Source organism: Lepus europaeus, chromosome 8 (assembly GCF_033115175.1).
Source record: "Lepus europaeus isolate LE1 chromosome 8, mLepTim1.pri, whole genome shotgun sequence".
NCBI classification, from domain to species: Eukaryota; Metazoa; Chordata; class Mammalia; order Lagomorpha; family Leporidae; genus Lepus; species Lepus europaeus.
In genome coordinates, this window is record NC_084834.1 from 34,887,607 (window position 1) to 34,910,690 (window position 23,084).

Sequence of the window (23,084 nt, forward strand, 5' to 3'; positions counted from 1 at the left end):
AAGGACAAGGTTTTGGGATTAAATCAACTATTCTGACTTAGCTTCACCATCTGTTTAGACTGTAAGATGACACATCATGAAACATTCAAATAACAATCTATGGTGTCTTAATAAATTACAATAAACAAGACAACATTAAACATTCCATAGGCACTGTTCATTCTAGATCCTTGGAATCAGTGAGGCATGTAAGTTTTAGTTCTAGGGGCCACATGATCACATTGATGGTCTTGTAAATAGATAGTGATGAGGGCACTGCCATCTGTGCTGTGTTGCAGACTTGCACAGAGGTTTACCAAAAGGGTGAAGCTCGAGGCAAGTCCACAGAGCATCTGTGCATCCAAAAGCCAAGTGGTACTCATTGTTTCAGGATCAAGATTTACAACTATCTGACACATCTGGATGCCTTATCAAGACAAATCCATAGGGAAAAGGGCTCAGAGACGATTAGCTGGCTCAGCTGTTTGGAGCAGCTGTGTACTCATTTGTAACCAAAGAAGTCTCAGAGCATGCACCTATATTGCTGAGAATTACCAGACATGGAAATAATAGTAAAATGCAATATGATTGGCTGGCTTATTCACAGAAGTGTTGTCTTCATTGGATGACAGTTGTACACCAAGGATAGGAAAGAAAAGGTAAAGGAAGAAGGATGATGAAAAGCTTAAAGAAAAGCCACTATACAAAAGGCAGGGGTCATCACACAGATGGTAGTTCTAAGATGCTACAAGCATGGAGGATAGAGACAGCTCCCAAACAGAGGAATGCAGTGAGGTGTATTAAGCTGGACTGCCAGGTTTCAAATGCCAGCTCTATCACTCATTGCCTTGTGACCTTTGAGAAGTTATTTATCCTTTCTTTGCCTCAATTTCTCCTTCTATAAAATGTTAATTCTAGCAGTCTTTATCTACTGGGATTACTATGGAATTAAATGCACTCATACAATAGATGAGGAACATTTATAATAGCATGTATGTAATGAAATTGTTCACTAAGTTTTGGCCAATATTAGTCATTGTTATGATGAGTGTTCTTACATAGCTCCTGAATATATCACTTCATCATACTGAACACGAGTGACAGCACATATGCCATGGAACCTGCAATATTGCCTCTTTATATCTGAAGAATTGCCAGGCTAAAATTAGGTAACCTTCTAGAGAACATGAAATTATTGATGCCTCTAGTGCAAGGCTACAAATTTTCTTCATACTCTGATAGTATTTTAGGACATTTTCATGGAAAACACACAAACACACTGTAAGCTCTTGGTGTAAGTCAAACATTCTTTTAAACATTTTACATATATAATTTCTCCTCATAACAATTTTATAAGTACAATTATTATTTTTATTTTAAGATGATTAATTTGAGGTCATATGAGTTAACATCAGTTAAGATCAAATAATATTAAGTGATTTAGCCAGGGTTTGCCCTCAACTCTGATTCCAAACTAATGCTGGTAACCGTTATACTGTGTTAAGTAACACAGGACAGATGTCCAAGGGAGGTGATGATGGCTAAGAGCTACCCATTATACTCCCTTTTAGCTCATTTTCTGTTGCTTCAGCAGATACCTGAGAATAGGCAATTATAAAGAAAAATACTTTATTTAGCTTGCAGTTCTTGAGATCCAAGAGCATGGCACTGGCGTTTGCGTGGGTGCTGGTAATGACTTCATGCTGCAACAACTCATGGCTGAAATTTGGAGGGCAAAATGGGTGCATGAGGAAGAGAACATCTGTGTGAGAGAACAAATGGAAGTATCATGCAGGCTTCACAAAATCCACTTTGGTGCTTACTATCAAGTCTCTCATGGACTGCATTAATTCATTCCAGAGGGATAATCTCTTATGACCTTAAATACCTCTTAAAGATTCCAGATTCCACACCTCTCAACACCATTATGTTGTAGAACAAAATCCCAACATGAGTTTTAGCAGGTACAAACTATATACAAAAACCATAACATGTTCCAATGAAATCACCACATTTTCTTTAATATGTAAGCTAGATATTAGTTAGATCCATTTTCATGCCAGAGGGTATAAAATAAGGGTCATTAATAAGGGTGTATAAACATAGTTTGTTTCTTGTATCTGAGCTCAACTTTTCTTCATTCCTCATTCTTCCTTTTGGCATGATCAAGATTGGGGATCCCCACTTGCTGACTGAGACTCCTCACTTGTGCTGTTGATGTTATTGACCCTTTGAAGCATGGCAGGCATCCCACTTGCCCTCTGGGCAGTTTTCTTCATGTTGTCTGCTGTAGAGTTATTTTATTCTTCAAAACATGACCCTACACCCTCATCCTCATATCGTGTGTACTGTGGTTATTGTCTCCAGAAATTTTTCTTGCTCCTTAGGGGTGTGGAAACTTCTGCATCTTCTGTCCACTATTATAACTACAGGAATCTACAGTTGCTTCTCTCATCTACTTCTTTTTTTAAATTTTTAAATGACACATAAAATTATGCATATGGTGTTTGAATACATATATACATTGTGTGATTTCCAATCAGAGTAACCATACCTATGTCCTCAATCATTTATCATTTATATGTGGTGAAATAATTTAAAATCCATTTTCTGCTTTTTAAAGAAAATATCTAGTTATTATTATCTTTAGTTACCCTGTCATGCAACAGAATACCAGAAATTCCTATTCCTACTTAACTGTAACTTATTACCCTCTCATCAACCTTTCCCCAGTCTTCCCTCATCGCTTTCAACAGTTTCTTGTAACCACTGTTATACTCTCAGTTCCAAATGAGATCAACTCTTAGATTCCATGTATGAGCAGGATAACATGATACTTGTCTTTTTGTTCTTGGCTTATTTCAATTAAAAAATGACCTCCATATCCATCCATTTTGTTGCAAACAAGATCTAATTCTTGTTTATGGCTGAATAGTATTCCATTATGCATAGACACCACATTTTCTTTACCCATTCATCAGTTGATAAACACTTCAATTGTTATAATTTCTTGACAATTGTGAACAGTGTTGTAATAAACATGGGAGTGCATATGTGTCTTCAATAGAGTGGTTTCAGTCCCCTTGTATACATACCCAGTTGTGGGATTTATATATTGTATGGTAGTTTTCTTTTTAATTTTTTGAGGAACTGCTTTCCATAATGATTGTAATAATTTACTTTTCAATCAGTAACCTGGAAGGGTTTCTTATTTTTTTTAAAGATTTGTTTGTTTGTTTGAAAGGCAGAGCTACAGGGAGGCAGAAGCAGAGAGGGAGAGGTTTTCTATCTATTGGTTCATTCCCAGATGGCTACAATGGCTGGAGCTGCACATTTCAATGCCAGGAGCCAAGAGCTTTTTCTGGATCTCCCACACTGGTGCAGGAGCACAAGAACTTGGGCCATCTCCTATTGCTTTCCCAGGCCACAGCAGAGAGCTAAATCAGAGGTAGAGTAACCAGGTCTCAAAATTGGCACCCATATAGGATGCTGGCAGTGCAGGCAGTGGCCTTACCCATTCTACTACAGCACCGGCCTGAAGGGTTTCTTATTTTCCCTGTCTTCACTAGCCACCCCTTGTTATATTTTGTCTTTTTGATTATAGCCAGTATTACTAGTGTGAGATTATATCTCATTATGGTTTTCATTTGCATGTTCTTGGTTATTGGTGATACTAAGCATTTTTTCATGTAGCTGTTGGCATTTGTATGCCTTCCTTTGAGATGTGTCTGTTTAGAGATACTGCCTATTTTAATTGTTATTATTATTTTAATGAGTTATTTGAGTTCCTCATCTATTCTGATTATTATTCCTTTGTCAGATACATAGCTTGCAAATACTTTCTCTCAGTCTGTGAGTTGCCTTTTAACTCTGTTAACTGTTTCCTTTGTTATAAAGAATCTCTTTAGTTTGATGAAATCTAATTTGTCTATTTTGGTTTTATTTGCTGTGTTTTTGGGGTCCAATCCAAAAACATCCTTGTCCATTTCTGTGTCTTAAACATTTCTACTATGTTTTCTTCTGTTAGTTTTGAGATTCCAGGCCTTAGATTTAGGTCTTTAATCTCTTTAAAGCATTTTGATTGACTTTTGTACATGATGACACTGGGGTCTAGTTTCACTCTTCTGCATCTGCATATCCAAATTTCTCAGTAAGAGACTACTCTTTTTCCAATGTATGTTCTTAGCATCTTTGCAAAGTTAGATTGGCTGTAGATAAATGGGTTCACTTCTAGAATTTCTATTGTGCATCATTGCCCTATGGTCATGTTTTTATGCCAGTGACATGCTGTTTCAATTACTGTACCTTTATATTAAGGCAGTTTAATGCCTCCTTCTTTGTTTTTCCTAAGATTGCTTTAGACATTTGGGGTCTTTTAAGGTTTCACACAAATTTCTGTAGGGTCTTTTCTAGTTCAGTGAAAAATATCATTGGTATTTTGATGGGGATCACATTGACTATGTAAGTCATTTTGGATAATATGGACATTTTAATGATAATGATTCCTTCAAGCCTGGGTATAGATATCTTGATTTCTTAGAGTTATCCTCAATTTGTTTGTGATTTGTTTATAATTTTCATTTCAGAGATCTCTCACCTCTTTGGTTCAATATACTCTTTGATTTTTAATTTTCCTTGTAGCTGTTAGAAATGTAATATTTTCCTTGATTTCTTTTTCAGATAATTTACTATTGGTATGTAGCACACCACTGATCACTGTGCATGGTTACTTTTTGAATCACTTGATATTATTTATAGGAAGCCCTAAAGACCCTACCAAAATGCTATTAGAAATTAAAAAAAAAACCTCCCTTTAAGTCCCTTAACAAATATTTTAAATAAACCGGTGCCCTGTAATTAGGTGCATATACATTGATAATCGTTATATCTTCCTGTTGAATGGATCCCTTAATCATTATACAGTGCCCCTCTTTGTCTCTCTTAACAGTTTTTGTGTTAAAGTTTATGTTGTCTGATATTAAGATGGCTACGCCTGCTCTTTTTTCATTTCTGTTGGCATGGTATATCTTTTTCCAGCCTTTCACTTTCAGTCTGTGTGCATCTTTGTTGGAAAGATGTGTTTCTTGTAAGCAGCAAATAGATGGGTTTTGTTCCTTAACCCAATCAGCCAATCTGTGTCTTTTAACTGGACAGTTCAGGCCATTAACGTTCAATGTGACTATTGCTAAGTAGTAACTTTGCCCTGCCATTTGCCAAAGATATTTTCTAATATCTGGTTTGAGATTACTGTGATCTTTTGTTGTGAGGTTTCCTTCCTTTACCTTCTTTCATATTGGTGACCGTGTTTCTGTGTTTCTGTGTGTAACACATTTTTTTTTTTGGACAGGCAGAGTAGACAGTGAGAGAGACAGAGAGAAAGGTCTTTCTTTGCCATTGGTTCACCCTCCAATGGCTGCTGCGGCTGCCACACCGCGCCGATCCCAAGGCAGGAGCCAGGTGCTTATCCTGGTCTCCCATGCAGGTGCAGGGCCCAAGTACTTGGGTCATCCTCCACTGCACTCCCGGGCCACAGCAGAGAGCTGGCCTGGAAGAGGGGCTACTGGGACAGAATCCGGTGCCCCGACCAGGACTAGAACCCAGTGTGCTGGCGCCGCAGGCGGAGGATTAGCCTAGTGAGCCGCGGCGCCGGCTGTAACACATCTTTAAGCATCTTTTGCAGGGCTGGATGAGTGGCAATAAATTCTTTCAGTTTCTGTTTGCTATGAAAAGTCTTAATTTCACCTTCATTCACAAATGAGAGCTTTGCAGGATATAATATTCTGGGCTGGCAGTTTTTCTCTCTTAGTACCTGGGCTATGTCTCGCCATTCCCTTCTAGCTTGTAGGGTTTCTGATGAGAAGTCAGCTGTGAGTCTAAGCCCAGATTTGTCTCAAGTCTATAGATTGTGTATTTTTCAGAATAAACTGTCTTAAGAGGACTGGATTGTGCTAGCAGTCTCCTCCTGGGCTGGGGCAGTATTAAATGTTCTGTCCTGTGGTCATTAACACCATAATGCTAGATCATACCAAGAAACCACTGCCCTTTGAATCCAAATCAATACTGGGATAGGAAAAAAGCCCACAGTGTCATGGGCTCTCTGCTAGCTGAGTGGACTCACAGGCTAAGAGTGTTACCAACCAGCCAAAGGTGATGCTGGCTGTGATGCATATCCAATGAACTGGGCCATGAGACTTCACTTGGCCACTAGGGAGTATCTACAGGTTTCATGAGCATTGCTCTGGGGAAGTTAACTGTGAATCTGCCCAATGTTAGATTTTACCAGCCTGGCATTGTGTCCTAAGACACAGTCCTGTGGTTCTTGGCTAACTTCTCAGGGTTGGGGAAGAGGTAAAAATGGCAGCCCCTTGACCACCTACAATTACACTGAGACAGGTCACGTGTGGTCTCACAATTATCAGGCATGGGACAGTCTTGGGGGTGCATGAGGACCCACAGAAGATTGCTGTTGATACGTGTCAAAACAAGTCCATCCAACCAGAGTGCAGAGCTGTACTTGATACCAGGCAAGTCTAGTTGCTCTGTCTACAAGCACTGTTGTGAGGGTAGAAGACTTTGGTCTTATGAGGTGATAGGTCTCACTGCAGTGGGCCTGCCTCTGGCTCCAAAGCAAGATCTTAAGGCTCTCTTTCCTGCCATACTCCCCAGTAGTTGGAATCTTACTCCACTGTGTACTAGAGGTTGGGGGATGGAGGTGTAGATAGTTCCTTAACTGCCTGACTACCAAGGGTCCAAAAATTCAGTCTTTATTTACTAAAACTTGTTTTTGTCATGGCAGGCCTTGTTGTAATCTACAGTCTGAAATTAATCACCTTTCCTTCCTCAAAGTGAGAGATATCTCCCTCTATGCTGTCGTAGTTGGAGCTGGAGAAGTGCTGACATGAACAACTCTTTCCTTCCTATTTTCTGTTTTCTTAAGTGACTTTTTATTATATTTACAGTAAAATCAGGTATACTGCCTCTTATTTGCTTTCATAGCTCTTGTAAACGTAACTTGGTCTGAATAGTTGTTCAAACTGGTGTGTCTCTGGGAAGATCATCCCTGGAGTGCCTTATTTGATCACCACTGTGTGCCTTGCTCTGCCTCCTTCTCAGCTATTTCTGTACTTTTGCTAGGGAACCATGTTGGCGGCAGCGCCAGGAAGAAACCAGTTTCTCTGAGATGCATGCGCTTCTGGGAAGCAGAGATGACTCCTTCTGTGAGAGCTCCTGCAAATGTGAGTGTTTCAATACCTTTCTTTCATTGATGAACTCTTTCTATAGGCAGCGGGTTTGACCCTAGTCATAGGGGAAAGGGCAGAAAGTCCCTTGAGAATTATTTACCCCACATTCCTCTCTATTCTCCTACTTTTCCTCTACGAGATGCTTGGCCCTGTGAATGGCAGTTTTCTTTAATTCATGTCTTGACTTCTCTGCTTGGCAGTCCATTTGAGAAAAAAAATTCCTCTGAACTTTGTTTCTTGGTATGTAGAGAAGCTTTTGTAAATTAAGGGTCGTGTGTGTGTGTGTGTGTGTATACACATGGTGTGGAGGTGGGAGTGGGGAAAACCTTCTGCTCAAGGAAATCTGGGTTTCAAGGAAATTTTCTCACCTTAAACCTAACAAATATGATTTAAAACTCAAATCTGAGCAATTCATTCTCTTGATCTTATGGATTCTGCTAAAGCGATGAAAACTCTTGACTCAATGCCTGAGAGAGCCATAGGGAATTAAAAATACATAGTTGTATTATTCTAAAAATATTATAGTCATCACATATATATCTATTTTAATGTTGCTTTCTGGGCAGATTTCCCCTTTGTGATCCTCAACTTTCATAAAATTTTTATTTAACTGTTTCATTGTGATTTCCGCTGTGGTTTGGACCATGGGGTTTGAACTTGAACCATAGCATGAAACAGGGAACAACATTTTCTACTCCAGCCCGAGACTGTGACAGTATTGGGATTAAAGAAAAAAGAGCAGGTGATTCCAGAGAGGCAGAGGTAGGAGGTGATGTCCAGATGCCATCTTTAGATGAGAAGCCTTCTTTTGCCTTGAATGTTCTGAAATTTATTTTGCTAATAATGAAAGTTGTTTGCATCCAGGAAGGCTTACTGTATGGTAATATTTTTACAATTTTCCTGACTGCCAATGTATTACACTTCCTATAGAATGCAAAATACACACCATTATGCAGCATGCAGAATATTGTTATAGAAAAGATTTCATAGGAATGTTGATCCATCTTGTAGACATTCTACAGGAGTTTAAATCTTATTATATTGTTACAGATGACATTTCATTGTGGCTTGTGCCTGGCATTCTGTTAAAAGTCAAACATTAATGAGAAGCTAGAGAAAATTGTAACTGGCTATATTTGTAGAAGTACATTTTTCTGATGATGAAGGGAATTTTTGAGGTCTTCCTATAAGCTGTCTGCAAAACACTATCACTTGTATTTTTGTAATGTACAGTGATGCTATTCTCACTCTCTTCTCTTGACTCATTTCCACTTTCCATCACTCCTGACCCAGGGGGTATGGAGGGGATGTATTGTTTTCCCCTTTTCACTTTGACCCCAACATAGTCACACGTGGTATTCATTAATTTACTATAATGAAATGTGAAAGAATAGTTGAATAAAATTTTTCTGTGAGCTATGGCAATAACTTACTTTATAAGCTTTGGCTCTGTCGTGTTCAGCTTGTCTTCTGAGTTTCCTTGCCTTTTTCTGATATCAGCGAGTACCTTAAAGAAATCTTGACTTTGTTCTCCAATCTAATGAGAATATGAAAGCAAAATCATTAGCAGTCAATCAGGACAGACTCTGAAATATGTAAGAACTCATAATAGGGCACACTCAATATTTCACTTTAGTACCATCTTTAATAATAGTAGCAGAGAAAGGGGACAAGAAAGAACATCAAGACAAGACAGATAAATGTGATGAGGGATAAGCATGTCAAAAAGGGAGAAAAGGGAGTAGGGTAGGGATAATAAAAAAAAGGAGGGAGGGATCAACAACTATAGGCACAATAGCAGAAAACTCTCAATGATATCCTAAAATTTTTGTAATGTTCCCATGTTTATGAATTTTGTTATTGCATACGTCCAACATAAGTTTGTATCATTAAATCAAGGACAACCACCATGTAGCTAAAGTCAATAAAGGAAAATTTGGGGGCTTCCCTATGTTGTTCATGTTTTGACATCTCGAGTTCTTTGACCCAGAAGAGTTTTCATATTTTTGTTTCATTCATATCTTACCCCTACATACATCTAAATATTACTTCATTTTCTGTCTTCTCATTCTCATCTATTGGGCCTGACCAATCGTGCAGCTTGTTCACTTGCTGAAACTTGCTTTGCCTTTGTTCTTTGATGTTACCTACATCTGTTTATCAGTATCAAAGGCAAGATGTTGGTTTCTGTTGTGAATGCTAGAGCTAGACTGCCTGATTTATTCCCCAGCTTCGATTTGTTAGTGGGTAAATTTAAGGATCTTCTTAATTTCTCTAAATTAATGAGAAAGGGTCCCAACTAGAAAAGATATCACATTATATTGAGTATTTTGATGAGTATACTGGTCTGCAATGATGGCCATTATAGGAAAGATGAAATATCATGCCTCTTCCTCTCTTGTTTGGTGTCAAGCTGAACCTTATGACTTGCTATGCCAGTGAAATATTAGCAGAAGTGATCCAAGAAGAATCTTGGTGTGGACTGGGGCTTCCTTTCTTGTGTTTCTACCAGTACCATGGGAGTATGCCCAAGATAACTTCTTAAAGATCGGAAGCCTGGGGGGTAGAACTGAAGCTGTCTTAGGTCAGCTGTCAGACATGAGTACATCTGACGAAGGATTTACTAGATAAACAGACATTCAAGCCAGAAACCCTTAGTGTGGAATGTTACTGAACTTTTATGTTTTTTTTTTTTTTTACATAGTATTGTGACAATAATATAAGAGTTTAATTTGGGGGCTTTTAACGAATGTATGTGGGTAGAGTTTAGGTAAACCAGAATTTAGTAGTAGTAATGCCACAACCATGCCTGAAGGGGAAGGAAAAAAAAAGTTATTATTGGATCTTAGAGAAAGAGAAACGTGTATGAAGACAAGAGCTATGACTTCAGTTAAGGGAGGTGGTGGGGATGTGATTACGTTGAAGAAAGAGAGTTGGCAAATCAATAACTTAATCTTGCTCCACAGACTGACACAATGGATCACTTGTTAAAGGAAATTGGGCCAAGACTTCACAAGCAGTCTTTCTGGGCAGTGGAGGGGTTTCTATGATTGGAGTTAGCAGCACATCAGAATCAGACTGTACTGTGCCTCTGAATGGGCAACTGTTTTCCTTTTCTTAGTGCACAATGTGACAAAATGGCCATAGGTGCCTCTGGAAAGGACTGGGATATGTCTCTCATTGTGTTACATGGTCTTCCCTGATGGGTCTCAGGCTCTCTGTCAATCAAGGAAGGGCTTCTCAGTATTCTGTATTAAGTCTGGTTGAATAAGGGGCCATAGATTCTCACTACAGTGATTCGCCATCAGTTTCCAATGAGCAGATGTAATACTTACCTGCTGATACATGTTCAGAAATGCTTTAATTTCCAACCTGTCTCATCTATAGGAATCCTATGATCCATTCACCATCCACATAAATCCCATTGTGTCAAAATAGTTGGACATGGCTTCACTCAGAAGCTGATTATTTAATTGTACAACCTTATCACTGATAGTTAAGTGCCACGTCTGATCTGTTTCACTTTGGGATTCCGTTATTTCTACAGGTATCAGGAAACTGAATTTTAGTGTAGCATCTTCTATCATTATCTCTGGCTTGAGGAGAACAGCCAGTACAGAATTTTCACCTACTTAGTGGCCTTCTGATCACTGTCTTGGTAAAGGACACATTCTCTGAGCTGTTTATATGGTATGAATAGAGTTAGTGAGCAAATTGCATATACTGGGTCCATTCCAACATCCCACTATGGCCCCTACCTCTCTAGTAACTCTTGGATGTTTTATTATTTTAACCTCAAATATATAGATCATAGGTCATCAAACTTTTTCAGTAAAGGGCTTTCAGTAAAGAACAAATACCTTAGGGTGTAATGATCATCTGAACTCTGTTTTAACTACTCAGCTTTGCTATTATAGATCAAAAGCAATCTTAGGCAACACACAAATAAATATAGTTTTCTTTATTATAACACTTTACTTACAAAAACAGGTAATGGACTTCATTTGGCCCACAGGATAGTAGATTATTTCAATAATTCAGAAAAGTTATATACATTTTACAGGGATACCAGAATACCTTGGACCTGATCTAGATTCGCCAGTTGTGTTCATTTAGCCCATCTGTTTCTCTCTTATCATTTGCTGGCCCCTGATATAGATAACTTTTAGATCCTGCTTCAGTTAGTCAACTTACTAGACTATTGATACCACAGCAATGTTCATGGTGTAATCTTTATTCCTGACTTCTGGATGAACAGTCAATCCTTAAGCTTCATTTTGATCTCATAGTCTTAGAATTTTCTTCTACACACATTTTCCATCTCTGCTAGCACATGTTGTATCTCTTTGGATGTGTAGATATCTCCTTTGGAGTTGGCCTTATGTTATTCTGCCTAGTCTACATAGGGCTCTTATTTTGTTAGGGTTCAGAGTCAACGAAGAAAGATTGGGGTGAATCCCCCAAATAGGCATTACTTTGTGAAGAGACAACTGTCTGATCAGTTATTGAGAGGCTTTTTTTCAGGAGTCAGCTAGTTCCCTTAAAGATGGGCTATGAGAATGCTCTTGAGGGAGAGAGTTTCAGGAACTCTGCAAGGGATGTCCACAGTATTGTGGGTTAGAGATCCTCAGCATCATCACTATCTGTTCAAATGCCCTATCCCATTTCCCAGGGTCTCCTTTCTCCCCATTATATTAGGACCTTACTTAATTGCTGATGCAGTTCTGCTAGCCTTAAAATCTGGTTTTGCAGAATTTCTAATTACAGTTGAGTAATTTGAAGTACATTTAAAAAATGACAATTTAAGGATTTCTTAGGCTGTAGGAAAAACACTAAGGATAGTGCTGTAAATCAAGGCTAATACCAGAGGGGTGTTTTTCCCAACCTGGGCCTACAAGCAGCTAGGATAAGTTACAGAAAGCTGTACAGAGGCACCTATCAAGAGCTATAATCTCGGGGCCGGCACTGTGACGCAGTGGGTTAATGCCTTGGCCTGAAGCACCAGCATCCCATATGGGCACCGGTTTGAGACCCGGCTGCTCCTCTTAGGATCCAGATCTCTGCTATGGCCTGGGAAGGCAGCAGAAGATGATCCAAGTCCTTGGGCCCCTGCACCTGCATAGGAGACCTGGAAGAACCTCCCGGTTCCTGGCTTCAGATCGGCGCAGCTCTGGCCATTGCAGCCAACTGGGGAGTGAACCATCAGATGGAAGATCTCTCTCTCTCTCTCTCTCTCTCTCTCTGACTCTCCTCTCTCTGTGTAACTCTGACTTTCGAATAAATAAATAAATCTTAAAAAAAGAGCTATAATCTTTTGTTGAGGAAGCATGAAGTGCATGGTAAATCAGCAGTGAAGGTTTCAGGAAAAAATGCCACCACCCCACTCTCATTTCTTTTCAACTTTAAAAAATGTTTTCCATTTATTGAAACCAACTAGGAGCTGGATAGAAAGAGAATCCATTGATTGAGTCTATTCATGCCAGCTGCCCATGAAAATCATCGGAAAGTAGAAAGGTAGAGGATGAATTTGGAGGAGAAAATGAAAGATTTCAGCATGGCACATTTCAGTTTCCTGGGGCTATGTAATGTGGAGAATAATTATGTGTACCTCATAAATTTGTTGTAGGAATAAATGTGTGATAACATCTGGAATTCTTTCAACAATACAAGCTTTTATTACTCTAAGTTGGTCTTTGGTCTCCACTTCCTGCTCCAGTGTCAGATCTTGAACTCAAGTTCTCATTTTGTTTCATAGTAATTTGTAGAGTCCCCTCATCTCAATAAAAGAGTTCTCTACATTAAGGAAAGGGAAAAGCTGAGCCATTTTGTCAATATGGATAGTAATTTCTTGAAATACTATAGCAATAAAGGAAAAGAGAAAAATGTAAGGAAGACAAGATAATATAAAAATCGGACCTGATCTGGAATTTATTTAAATTTCCTAGGAGATTTTGAGGAATGGGTAGAGAAATGTGCCCAACCAAGAGGCTATAGATGGTGGTTGCATGGAATCAGGTACCAGAAGAAATTTCTTTAAAGATGTATGTTCCTAAATATTTCTGAAGTCAAATGCAAGCAAATGAAAAGAATAGTAGATTACTTCAATAATTCAGAAAAGTTATATATGTTTTACGGGGATACCAGAATACCTTGAACCTGATCTAGATTCGCCAGTTGTGTTCATTTAGCCCATCTGTTTCTCTCTTATCATTCTCTTTCTGTCTCTGCACACACACACACATACACACACACGTATGTACTTTCTTTTTGTGTATAAAAACTTTTTTCTGAACAATTACAGAGTAAGTTGAAGCATTACACTCATTTATCACCTTATGTCTACTAAGAAAAATAGTATTTTTATTATCAAAATCAAGAAATTTTATATTTATACAGTATTGTTATACAACCTTCTCTTAGTTCAAATTTTGACAATTTTCCCATAGATGCCCTTTATAGATTATTTTTCCTGATTTAGGATCTAGCTTCCTGCTAATGTGCACCCTTGGAGGCAGCAGGAGATGGCTCAAGTATTTGGGTCCCTACACCCAGCAGGGATACGAGGATTAAGGACTGGCCTCCTGGCTTCTATTTGGCTGAGTCCTGAATGTTTTGGACATTTGAGAAATGAACTAGCAGATGGAAGATCTATCTCTGGCCATCTAAAATAAAATGAAAATATTTTTTAAAGTGGAAAGTTTGCAAAGTTTACCTAAAATGCATTTTATTTAAAAAAGAAAAATGTTTATAAGAACAAAATTTGTACTTATTGCTAAAGAAGGAGAAGAGACAAAGTTACAGAAGGCTTATTCATTATTGCATATCTTCCAGAATACTTTACAATGTTTGTGATGTCTTTAGCATCTTAGATACACTTAGTTATTAATTCCCTATTTACAATTCTCTATTTTGAGTATAATCCTTAAGAAGGTGGTCCTGAGTACTTGGGTAACGCTTAGGATCATTCACTATTAATGACACAGACACAAAACCTTGTTTTGATTTGATTGAAATACCCAACACATGATGGCAAAACTATCCTTCTTTCCCAGATTAAGAACAATTACAAATAAAGTAGCTGTAAATGTTCACATACTGGCCTAGTTTTGCACACAGAGTTTTATTTTATTTCTATTAGGTAAGTATATCAAAGTGGGTTGGCTATATTTAATGGCAATTGTATATGTAACTTTATAAGAAACTGAAACTTCTTGCAAAATAGCTATACCGCTTTGAGTTCTCACCTGCTGTATGTGGTATTTCCACTTGCTCTACATTTCTGATTGACCTTTCTATGGTCCCTTTGCTTTATCTTTCATGTAAGCCATTCTCATAGTTGTTTAGAAACTTCTGATCATTGTTTTTAATATATATTTCCCTCATAGCAAATAATGTTGAAAAAATTTTAGGTGCTTATTTGACATGTGTCTAGATGATAATGTGTCAATTTAAACATTTGCCCAGTATTAAAATTAATAGAGTATATATTTTAAAGGAAGTTTAGATTTACAGTGAAAAGGAGAAGTTATGGAGAACTTCCATGCTCTACACAGGCATAGTTTTCCTCATTATCAAAATCCCACAGCACAGTAGTAATTTCTTACAACTGATAAACCTACAGTTCTACATCATTATTACCAAGTCATTCATTTCCATCAGCGTTCACTTTTGGTTCTATACATTCTATGGGTTTTGATACATGTATAATGACAGGTACCTAACATTTACAGTTTCATACAGAATATAATTTCACTGCTCTAAACCTCCTCTGTGCTGTGCCTGTTTTACTTTCCAATCTCACTACTCCACCACTGATTATACTACTTCCATAGTTTTCATTTTCCAGAATGTCACATGTTTGGCTATAATATATAGGTCTTTCAGATTCACTTTTCTCACTTAGTAGTGTACGTTTGGCTTCTTTTAAATCTTTTCATGTCTTAATGTCTCATTTCTTGTCACCACTGAATAACATTCCATTATCTGATATCTGGTTTTACCAGTATTTATTCACTCATATGCTAAAGGACATTTTTGCTGCTTCCATGTTATTCCAATTATGAATAAAGCTGCTATAAATATCCATGTGCATATATTTGTGTGATACAAGTCTTCAACTTATTGGGGTAAATACCAAGGAGTAAAATGGTTGGATTACACAATCAGATGATGTTTAGTTTGTTTAGTTTTGCAATAAAGCATCAAACTGTCCTTCAAAATAACTATGCCATTTTAAATTCCCAATAGCAATGAACAACAGTGCCTGTCATTTTACACTTTTGCTAGCATTTGCTATTGTTAGTGTTTTTTATTTTTACCAATCTAGTTAAGTATGTAGTGGAATCTCATTGTTGTTTTAACTTGCGTACAACACTGAACATATTTTCTAACAGCTTAATTTCCATCTCTATATCTTTTCTGATAAAGTTTCTGTTCAGACATTTTGCCCATTTTAAAATATGGTTGTTCATATGCTTATTGTTGAATTTAGGAGCTTTTCAGTTTTTTGAATACATATACACGTATAAGTATATACATATATATTTCTATGCATATTAGTTATTAATGTTATTTATATTTATAATCTCTATAAATGTATATGTATTAAAAAACTGAAAAGCTTCTAAATATATGTATGTCAGTATATATACACACATGTGCTTTCAGCGATATGCACACACATAGTATCAGTCCTTTATCAGCTATATCTTCCTAATATTCTGTGGCTTGTCTTATAATTCTCTTAATGATGTCATTCACAGAGTAGACCTTTTGAATCTTAATTAGGTTCAGCTTATAAAATAGTTTTCTTGGATCATGCCTTTGGTATTATGTACAATAAGTCATTGGCAGACCTCAGGGCATCTATGTTTTCTCATGTTATCTTCTAGATGTTTTATAGGTTTATATTCACATATTTACTTATGATTCATTTTGAGTTAATATGAATCTAGATATAGAACCATTCTTTTGCATGTGAATGTTCAGTTGATCCTGTATTATTTGATGAAAAGTCTGTATTTTTCCCATTGTATTACCTTTGCTCTTCTGTCAAAGACCGCTGACTATATTTATGTGGGTCTATTACTGGGCATTCTATTCTGTTACACTGTCTATGTATTTTTGCTGATATGACACTGGCTTTCTAGTGCCTTTATAAATACATATATATGCACATATATATTTATAGCATTATAATAGCCCTATAGCATTATAGTAACCCTATAGCTGTTGTCTTATAGCCTTATAGTTAGTCTTTAAGATGAATAACATGAATAATATGAATCTCTGACTGATATTTTCCTTCAATACTTTTTGGGTATTCTTGCTATTTTTTTCTATCTGCATGAATTTCATAATTAATTTGTTAAATATTTACAAAAATAACTTTCTAAGGTACTGATTGGGGTTGCATTAAATCTATTGATCATCTTGGGAAAAACTGACATATGGATCATATTGTGCTTTTCTTTTCATCAAAACAGAATATCTCCTGTACATTTGTTACTTCTTTGATTTCTTTCAATACTGTTTTATATTTTCCCTCATAAAGACTTTGGGAATACCTTGTTAGATTTATATCTAAGTATAATAGTCCTCCCTTAGTAGTGGGGGATACGTTGTAAGGCTTACAGTAGATGTGTGAAATCATGGATAAACTAAATCCCATATGTATATGTATTAATTTTTTCACTGTATGTTCATATCTATTGTAAAGTTTAATGAATAAATTAATCATAGTAAGAGGTCCATTATAATAATTGTAAGTAAAATAGAGCAATTATAACCATGAAGATGTGATAATATCTATATAATAAAAGTTATGAGAATCTGGACTCTCAAAAATATAAAAAAAAAAAACACCTGATGATCTCAAGATGACAGTGAAGGGCTGTAGGGGACACATGCTCATAATTCCAGAATATGGCTGAAATTACCAAAGTGAATATTTTCTCCCATATCTTCTATGAAAACTCTCAAGCCTGATATGAAGTATAAGAGTTTACCTTAAAATTAAAATAATTTTTATGTCTGGCACTGTGGCACAGCAGGTTAAACCTCAGCATGCAATGCCAGCATCCCATATAGGCACCCGTTTGAGAGTCCTGGCTGCTCTATGCTAATAAGTTTGGGAAAGCAGCAGAACATGGTCCAAGGGGCCCTGGGGCCCCTACACCCACTTGGAAGACCCAGATTAAACTCCTGGCTCCTGGCTTCTGCAGCCATTTGGGGAGTGAACCAGAGGATGGAAGATCGATCTCTCTCTTTCTCTGTCTTTCCCTGCCTCTCTTTAAAGTCTGCCCTTCAAATAAATAAAATACATCTTAAAAATTAATTTTATTTCTAAAATTATTTCTGCTTTTAGTTCTTGATTTTTCACTGTCATATAATATTTAATTGTCTGATTATATACCTTTTTAACAATTTTATTCCTTCAAGAGAAATGGAGATTTTTTTAATATTATGAATAATATTATTGTGAATATTCATCTACAGATTTCCTGTAGTTAAACTAAAATTCACATTTACTTTACAAATACTTAAATGATAGGTTGTTTTCTAGGATCCTTATTTTAATTTATATATGTGGCAGAATCCTCATTGTAGTCATATCAATATTGTCAGTGATTTTTGAAATTATTATTACCATTATTATCTTGCCAAATCTTGCAGTTATAAAGTGTTATTTCTCTAAAATTTTATTAAATAAAGGTTTATTTATTTATTTTAAAATACGTTGAGGAGGGAGGGAGTAAGGGGGAGAGAGAGAAAGAGAGAGAGAGAGACCTTCCAAAAACTCATCACACCTGGAACTGGGCCAGGCCAAAGCCAAGAACTCCATCTGGATCTCCTTTATGGGTCAATGAAACCCAAGTACTTGGGACTTCAGCTGCTGCCTCCCAGGCACTTTAGCAGGAAGCTGGATCAGAAAGCACATGATTGCAGGCACTCTGGCATGGGATGTGGGCATCCCAAGAGGTGGCTTAACTTGCTGCAACATAACACCCATCTGTTTTTAAAATTTTTCAAAAGAGATTTATTTATTTGAAAGGCAGATGATAGGGAAGGAAAGAGAGAAGTGAAGAGAGTTGTCGTATCTTTTAAAATTTATTGATTTTATTTTAAAGTCACAGAGATAGTGATGGATAGGGATACCCCATCTGCTGGTTCACTCTTCAAGTGCCAACTGTGGCTGGGCCAGGTGGAAATCAGCAGACAGGAAAGTACAGACACAACTGCTTGAGCTTTCAACTGCTGCCTCCCATGGTATCTATTAGCAAGAAGCTGGAATTGGAAGTGGAGCCATAATTCTAATACAGGCATTCTGAAATGGATGTGGACACCCCAGGTAGCATCTTGACAGCTATGCCAAGTGCCCACCCCCAAGTAAAGTGGCTTTGATGTATGTTTCTTCCAGAGAGGGTTTCACATATTCTATCTGGAATTTTTGGAATGCTCTTGATTTGGGGCCACATGAACTCCTTTGAGAACCCTGACTCATCTCCACCACTAGGAGGCCTGAATCCAGATTCCTGAACTGGAGCTTTCCTCTACAAACACGCAATTTGGGGAGCCGGTGCTGAGGGGTAGTAGGCTAAGCCTCTTCCTGTGAAGTTGGCTTCCTATTATGATGTCAGTTCATGTCCCTAGCTGTTCCTCTTCTGATCCAGCTCTCTGCTTTATGACCTGGGAAAGCAATGGAAAGATGGCCAAAGTGCTTGGGCACCTAATCTTGTGTGGGAGAGCTCCTGGCTCCTGGCTTCACACCTGCCCAGCTCCAGCCGTTGCAGCTATTTGGTGAGTGAACTAGCAGACGGAAGATGTTCCTCTCTGTCTCTCCCCCTCTCTGTCTGTTACTCTACTCTCAAATAAATAAGTAAAAATTAAAAAATAAAAGAAATATGTGTTTGGGTGCTACTGACCTTTGTAACTTTATGTTACTGTTCTCCAATAGATTTCTCTTTCTTTCTTATACCAGGAATGAATTATGGCAGCATAAATCCAATCCATTTTATTTCCAGAGGCTGAAGTACACACACACACACACACACATATAAGTGTCAAAAAACCACTCCTTTCTCCCGGCCCAAACATTTATAATCTGTTTTGAATTTCATCATCCTTCTGACTCAAAGCTGCATTTACTTACATTGCATGCTAGGAAACTGAAGTAAATATTGTCAAGATAGACAAAAGAAATTCGGTATTTCAGCCTTTGCAGTTTGCTCAGAAGCTTCTGGTATCTGACAGCCCCTAGCCTTCAGGATGGAAGGATGCAGCTTTGCTAGTCATTGTATGTATCCTTCCTCCTCAAGGCCAACTGGCATAGGCCTTGAATCATGTGATTCCAAGGGGGAAAGAGGTTGAGATAACCGGAGAGGACAGGGAGTGAGCTTTGCTTAATGTGTAAGGAAATTCAGGCTGAGGTATCTCATGCTGCACAGGAGAGGACTGTAGCATATTTTTTCTGTTTCTGATGAAACCACTTGCAAAAACAATGCTCCAAGTCACTCTTTGGGCCTCATGATCCACCCTTGCACCCATGTCCTCAGTGATTTTAACCACTTTGGATTCTAGTTGTCCAATACAGAACACATTGTTTACTGTGTTTTGCTCCTGCTGTGCTCTCCTGCTCTTCCTGGTGAATGCCAAATTTCATTCTTGGTTTAGGTTATACATCTCCTTTTTGATCTGTTTCTTGCTTCATGGCATTTTTATTTTTTTCAACTTTTATTTAATAAATATAAATTTCCAAAGTACAACTTTTGAATTATAGCGGCTTTCCCCCCCATAACCTCCTTCCCACCCACAACCATCCCATATCCCACTCCCTCTCCCATCCCACTCTTCATCAAGATTCATTTCCAATTATCTTTTTTTTAAAAGATTTCTTTTATTTATTTATTTGACAGGCAGAGTTACAGACAGTGTGAGAGAGAGAGAGAAAGGTCTTCCTTCTGTTGATTCACCCCCCAAGTGGCCGCTACAGCAGGCGCTGCGCCGATCCAAAGCCAGGAGCCAGGTGCTTCCTCCTGGTCTTCCATGTGGGTGCAGGGCCCAAGCATTTGGGCCATCCTCAACTGCCCCCCTGGGCCACAGCAGAGAGCTGGACTGGAAGGGGAACAACCAGGACTAGAACCCAGTGCCCATATGGGATTCTGGCACTGCAGGCGGAGGATTAGCCAAGTGAGTCATGGCGCTGGGCTCCTTAATTATCTTTATATACATAAGATCAACTTAGTATATACTAAGTAAAGATTTCAACAGACTACACCCACACAGACAGACAAAGTATAGAGCACTGTTTGAGTAGTAGTTTTACCGATAATTCGCATAGTAAACACATTAAGGACAGAGATCCTACATGGGGAGAAGGTGCACAATGACTCCCATTGTTGATTTAAAAATTGACACTCTTATTTATGACATCAGTAATCACCCGAGGCTCTTGTCAGGAGCTGCCAAGGCTATGGAAGCCCCTTGAGTTCACCAACTCTGACCTTATTTAGACAAGGTCATATTCAAAGTGGAAGTTCTCTCCTCCCTTCAGAGAAAGGTACCTCCTTCTTTGATGGCCCGTTCTTTCCTCTGGGATCTCACTCGCAGAGATCTTTCATTTAGGTCATTTTTATTCTTGCCATAGTGTCTGGCTTTCCATGCCTGTGAAACTCTCATGGGCTTTTTAGCCAGATCCAAATGCCTTAAGGACTGATTCTAAGGCCAGAGTGCTGTTTAGGGCATCTGCCATTCTATGAGTCTGCTGTGTATCCTGCTTCCCATGATTGGATCATTCTCTCCTTTTTAATTCTATCAGTTATTATTAGCAGACACTGGTCTTATTTATGTAATCCCTTTGACACTTAACTTCATGGCTTTTTTAATTCAGATACTCAAGTTACAATAGGGTAATGTCCTATTGAATCCATTGTAAGTTGAAAATGAATCTCATACACATATCCTACTGAATAAACATCATAGCTTAGCAACATAATGCACTGTATAACATTGGTTGTGTTTGTACAATGTAATACTTTATCCTTTTTAGTATTTGTTGTTGTTGTTGTTGTTCTAGTACTATTGGTTGAACTCAGTAATTAACACACAATTATTCTTAGGTGTTTAAATTTTAACTGAAAAGTGATCCCTGTTAAATCTAAGAGTGGAAAAAGAGAGGGAGGTGATGAACAATTTGGAACATGCTCAATCGGTCTGGCTGCAAATGGTGGAGTTAGAAATGTGCCAGGGGATTCCAACACAATCCCATCAAGATGGCATGTACCAATTCCATCGCACTAGTCCAAGTGATCAATTTCAGCTCACAATTGATAGCTCTGATAGGTCTAAGAGTCAAAGAGATCACACAAACAAGACAAGTATCTGCTAATACTAACTGATAGAATCAAAAAGGGAGAGAAAGATCCAACATGGGAAGTGGGATACACAGCAGACTCATAGGATGGCAGATGTCCTAAACAACACTCTGGCCTCAGAATCAGCCCTCAAGGCATTCAGATCTGGCTGAAGAGCCCATGAGAGTATGGCAGGCATGGAAAGCCAAGATATCATGGGAAAAAAAAAAAAAAGACCTAAATGAATGATCTCTGTGAGTGAGATCCCAGTGGAAAGAACGGGGCCATCAAAGAAGGAGGTACCCTTCTCCGAAGGGAGGAGAGAACCTCCACTTTGACTATGACCCTATTGGAATAAGATCAAAGTCAGCGAACTCTAAAGGCTTCCATAGCCCTGGCAACTCATGACTAGAGCCTAGGGAGATTACTGACGCCATGAACAGGAGTGTCAAATTGTTAAGTCAGCAACAGGAGTCACTGTGTACTTACACCCCATGTGGGATCTGTCCCTAATGTGTCGTCTAAAGCCAAGTGATGCTATGACTGGTACTGAAACAGTATTTTTATACTTTGCGTTTCTGTGTGGGCGCAGACTGATGAGGTCTTTGCTAATTATATACTGAAGTGATCTTTTGTATATAAAGAGAATTGGAAATGAAAAAAAAAAAACAACCTGGTGTTAAAATGGAAATGGCATAGAAAATTAATTAATTTGAAAAAAAATTATGTAGGATCTCTGTCTTTAATGTGCTGTACATTGCTATTTAATGCTATAATTAGTAATCCAATGGTAGTTTTTTCACTTTATGTTGCTATATGGGCAAAATGTTGAAATCTTTACCTAATATACACTAAACTGATCTTCTGTATACAAAGAGAATTGAAAATGAATCTTTACATGAATGGAAAGGGAAAGGGAGCGGGAAAGGGGAGGGTTGCGGGCGGGAGGGAAGTTATGGGAGGGGGGAAGCCATTGTAACCCATAAGCTATAATTTTTTAAAAAGTTTTTGAAGGGGAGAGAGAGAGAATGAGAGAATGAGAGCTCATATACACTATCACTCCCCAAATGCCTTAAAAGCGCTGGGACTGGAGCTGGGAATGCAATCTAGGGCTCCCACATTAGTGGCAAGAACACAGCTACTAGGTTGTCACAGGTGCGTTCATGGTCTGTATCAGTAGGAATCAGGAGTCAGGAGCTAGTGCCAGTAATCAAACTCAGATTCTCCAATGGGGGATACAAGTTTCTTAATGGCTGAGTATCGTTTGCTTATCCTCATGGTCTCATGGCTGAGGAGGAGCTGCAGTTTGATGTCACTCCCCATCTCAAGAGACTATTTTATGGCACATTGCTAGCATGGCAAAAGAGCAAAATTCACAGTACAGTTTCTATGAAATGCATATTGCTTTTGCATTACAGTAAAGCCAAAAAATCGTGCCAAACCATCATAATATTGAAGTATTTTTCTCAAGCTTGAAAGTGCATCTCAAAGTGTAGGAATGTGACTTCTCAGT